Below are 4938 nucleotides of genomic sequence, written 5' to 3' on the forward strand. Positions count from 1 at the left end.
TCGTTTGAAACAATAGGGATGTAATTTTCGCGAACGAGTTGAAATTTGGAAAAAAAAAAAAAAAGTTTTTTTCGCGTATATACGAATAAAAATATTTACGGGTGTTAAAAAGTCGGATGTTAAAAAACTTTGGAAGATAATAATAATGTACGAGGCATCGATATTTTTCATTTTCCTCGTGGATACACGTTACGCAAATTTAGGGTACGGATAACCCGTTTTGCGCGCCGAGAATTGGTATGCAAACTGCTTTCTGCGGCTTAAATTACTTCAAACCAGCTGTTGCATATTAATGTAATTCTGTGTATTTCCTCAAAGAAGGGGTTGCTCCCGGATCAATTCATCCCCTCATCCCCTGGGAATTTCAAACTCTCGATTTATTGATTCCCCGTTAAACACTTGACACATCGCTCTATTTTACAACGGCTGTCTATATAAACGTTTCATACCACTACTTAATCCCCTCCCTCCCCCCCCAATGTCTTCCGTGATAACCGACACGACAGCCTTCCATAAATATTTCCCCCCTCGTTCATTAAACACCCTCGCATCCGAATAATTGATCATAACCTTATACCCAAGTTATTAATCCGAGATTAATAACTTTCTTAAACTCTTCGAAATGGATATCTGCATCCGCGAAAGATGGATTATTTTCACGTAATAGAGCATAATCGACATCTTTATCCTATACACCAGATCGTATATAATACGATTTTATTCCTCTTTCCTTTTACCATTCGAAACGACACGTGCTCCAAACCATCGATAACGTAATGAATTATTAAAAAGGAATCTAAAATCATCTTTAAATATCCTATTCCATAACCACTATAAAATATATAAAAAACGAACGAAGCGCATTTTGAATCTTTTCAATTAATCCTAAGATCGAAGAAAGAAAAGATCATCGTTGCTTTTTCTCCTCGTACACGAAAACAATCTGTGTTCATCTCATCCATCGAAACCACCAAAATACCGTCTCTCTCGTATTGTAAACTCGATCAGATGGGTGGATCATTGTTTCGTTTGGTAATTAATCGCGCGACGCGCGGGCCCTGGCCCCGGCAATTTGTCGAGAGACTTGGCAGAGACGGCCGTCTCGCTTCTCCACGCTCTTGCCACGGATTAATTAATGCCTCGAGGTCCCGGCGGAGATACTCGTCGAATCTCCGAGATGGAAAATTGCATAAAACAGAAGCGGAAACGGACCACGGAATAGGTATAAAGGGAAGAGAGCAGGGAGACACACGAAGCGGGCAGACCTTGCCTCGCCTCGTCTCGTCTCGTCCTGCACGGTGGCATGCCGTAGGAAAAAAAGAATGAGCATCAACGAATCGATATTTGCACCCGGCTGCTTACCTGCGGACGAATTACGCCTCGATTCGAGGTAACTACGACGGTTTGCGGCTCCCTTTGTCGCGGAGGCTTTTGTGCTCGGCATCTGTCGCGCGACGTTCACCTGAAATTTCATCGTCGAATTCGAACCCCTATATACGCACGAAATTCTTGTTTTCGCGGCAACTTGGAAATATACGTATGTGTATATAGGGTAGTATATCTCTGTTCCCTTTTTGCATCTCTGAATTCGGGTTTAGTAGAGTTTCTCTACCACCTGTGTTCCTCCTCGAGAAATGTTCGATTCGGTGCCAAAGTTACATCGATTTGCGAAGAATTCAAGATTACGATAATTTTGTACGATTCGATATTTTTTGCTGGAGATGTTGAGATCTTTTTCACTATTTATTTTCGTATTTATTTTCTTTTAGACGGGAATTTGCGTACCTTCGAACACGTGACTCGTAGCTTCGAATGAAATCTTCGACGAGACGAGAAATCCCTGATATACGTTTCACCCGTTGGTGTTTCGCGAAAGTTTCGCGCGAAATAACTGACACTTGGACGTGCCATTTTTCGTGACGCTGTCGGCAAACGTCACGCGGCACTGTTTGCCGTTCGACGCTTTGCACGCTCCATTTTTCGCGACGCGATCGACAAACATCGTGCGGTTGTTCACCTCGCGATCGCTCCGCGGAAAAGCGAATAAAACGAAGAGGGAGAGTCGAAAATAAAGGTAAAATACGACGACTAACGGCCGTTGTGATTGATTAGAATAATTCTATCTACACTTTTTTTTTTCACTTGTTATGATAATATATATTGATTTTATTAGTTGCTAAAAAAACATTAGATATTCATATTGTGTCATATACATATGATATTCAAATAACAGTTTTTCGTTCGTAGATTTTTATTATCATAAATTTATTCGAAGTCATCACTAACAAACTTTGAGTTTGTAAAAAAAAATGAGAAGAAAAATTTAATCACCAAAACTCAATCAAAATATAGAGGAAACTATGCCAGTGAAATTGCTTTTTGGTTCATCCCGATATCTCAATCGATTGGCGAGATATAAGGATTCAAAATTTCTACTTGGGCTCGAGTGCATTTTTTCTTGGAAATGCGTACTACATCCTTCCAGGAATTGCATCTGTCACTTGTCTGGAGTTAAGATAGATCAATGCAAATAAGAGTGAACAACACGAACAGAGATAGCAAACAGAGATTAAAAATTAATTTTTCCTTTAAACGACGATATCTCGGGGATCGAGAGTTGTGTCAAAATAATTCTGAAAGCGTTTTAAAGAGGAAGATTATGAGCTTCTAACGAATCTTCGTTCGTTGACCGGAAGTTAATGTCTTTAAAGTTATAGTGGTTTAAATTTTTCCCAATTTTAATCAGGTTTAAAGTAAACGATTAAAAATTACTCTTTCTTTAAACGACGATATCTCGGGAACGGGAAATCTAATCGAGATGATTGGAAAAACGTTTTAAAGAGAAAGATTCCGCGCTTCTAACGATCCTTCATTCGTTGGCCGGAAGTTAATATCTTCGAAGTTACGGTTCGTTTAAAATTTTGAATCAAATTATACGATAAATATATTCACTTCTGGTTAAAATATTACGATTTTCTTTTAATAATATTGGGAACTCTAAATTTTAACTGGAATTGAATCTAACATAATATCTTACAATAGATACTCTCCGAATCGGATTAATTTGAAAATCTTTTACAAATCATTTCTTGACGAAATTTCTTCCAAATTAGCATCGACATTCCTACTCGTCTGCTCTTCCGTTCTCAGAGATACCTCGGAATTCAATCCTGGCATGCTTTCCACGTTATACATAATACACAATGTGTAGGGTCATACACGGTACCACGGATCGTAGAGAGAGATATTGAATAAACGCGAAGAAAAACGTGATGGTCGGGCTTGGAAGCAAGGAATCGAGGATCGTTACCTTTCGTTACTGGGTCAAGTGGAATCCCGAGTAACGAAGGAGTTCTTTGCAATTCGAGTCAAGTGGTAATGGCTCAGACTTCCCCCCTCCTTTTTTTTCTGACAATTCTCTTTATATTTCTTTTTTTTCTCCCCCTTCCTCCTTTCTTTTCTCGTTCTTCTTTCTCCATTCTCTTTCTTTTTCTCAACTCATTGTCATGTGTTTCTCCATGGACGAAGAGAAAGAATAGTAGAACTCGTAAAACACGTTGCAACGAGCCACCAATATAAAATTCATCGAGGCATATACCATACACACAACAAAGTTGCATAGTTCCATAGATTCTCAAAAAGAAGAATCGAAGGAAACTCGCGAAAGAGGATTATCGTGTTCGAATTTCGAGGATGAGATAATGAGAGAATTGGATGCGGAAAGACAAACGAGTAACTAAACTTGAAATATGGAAGTTTAATCCATATTCAACGATCCTTAAATTTCTTCGAAACGAAATTCCTCTTCAATTTTCCAAATAACTCTCTCTCTTTCTCTATCTCTATCTCACGAGTTTATTAACTATCAAATCCGCCTCGACTCGATCTACTCGAAAGTTTCACGTTGATTATCATTGAAATTATTCGACGGATAAAACATTATTATTCGCGCGAAACCGATCGAACGAATTCAACCTCGAACAATAATCAAAAGCGGTCGCAGGGTCTCTGAAGCCTTTCGAGGAGAGATTTTCTCTCTCTCTCTCTCTCTCTCTCCTTCAGAGTATCTTGGCCAACGCGCTTTTAATCAAAGATTTCACCCGACCCAGTCCCATTTCCCTCCTTTCTTCGCGGTCTTCGTTCCCTCGCGTCCATCATTTTTCGTCGTCGTGATTCTTTGTTACACTCGCGCGGAAATAGGAAGGGAAAAGAGCGAGGAAAGAAAGACAGAGAGAGAAAAAGCAGCTGGCATTGTCTCACCACACTCGTCCACGCGATTACTTATGCCCGATTCTTTTTTCTTAATAATCTGTCTGCTCGAATTCCCAACTCGATCCCTCAATTAAGCTAATTCCAGTCACTCCACGCTCTGAGTGGAATATATATATATGGTCGAAGAAGGGATTGTAAGATGACCGGTCGTATTATCGGGAATTTAATCGGTAAGGGGTCGAGCATCTGAAAAGAAAAGAAAAGAAAGTAGGGGGAGGAAAAAGAGGAAAAATGGCGCGATCGAGTCGAAGATCGGAAGACGAGACAACGATCGATCGAAGCAAACTGTGTCGGATGGACCAACTTTTTCCGGAAAGTTTGTGAACCGTTAAGGGGATTGTATCTCGAAGTTGTTGGATAATTGAAGAATCGTGATCCCGGGGTATCGAGCATTGTCAAACTAAATTTAATAACTCGTGTAAACGGATTTTCAAGTATTCGTGGAATGATTGATTTGTTTTTGCAATTTTTTTTTCTTCTCCTTTTTTTTAAGGTATATGAAGTATTACGTGTCATTCAAGTTCAATAGATCTTGTTATTTTGTGTTCTATGTTATAATAGAACACAAGATTCGCAAGATTTCAGGATTGAGTAAATGGAAATCTCTTAAAATATTTTTATATTTCAAGTTGAAAGTTTCAGAAATCTTTTTTTTTTTTTTTTTTT

The 4938-nt window shown here is 39.0% G+C and overlaps 1 protein-coding gene and 1 long non-coding RNA gene across 11 annotated transcripts in view; both read left to right on the forward strand.

The window, feature by feature from the left end:
- Nucleotides 1-4938, forward strand: part of LOC102681371 (dystrophin, isoforms A/C/F/G/H-like) — a 428634-nt gene that overhangs the window by 235631 nt on the left and 188065 nt on the right. The window lies entirely within an intron of this gene.
- The window catches only part of LOC116185610, a 27215-nt gene that overhangs the window by 15674 nt on the left and 6603 nt on the right, over nt 1-4938 (forward strand). The window lies entirely within an intron of this gene.

The sequence above is a fragment of the Apis dorsata genome, unplaced genomic scaffold, assembly GCF_000469605.1.
Source record: "Apis dorsata unplaced genomic scaffold, Apis dorsata 1.3 scaffold_222, whole genome shotgun sequence".
Classification (NCBI taxonomy): Eukaryota; Metazoa; Arthropoda; class Insecta; order Hymenoptera; family Apidae; genus Apis; species Apis dorsata.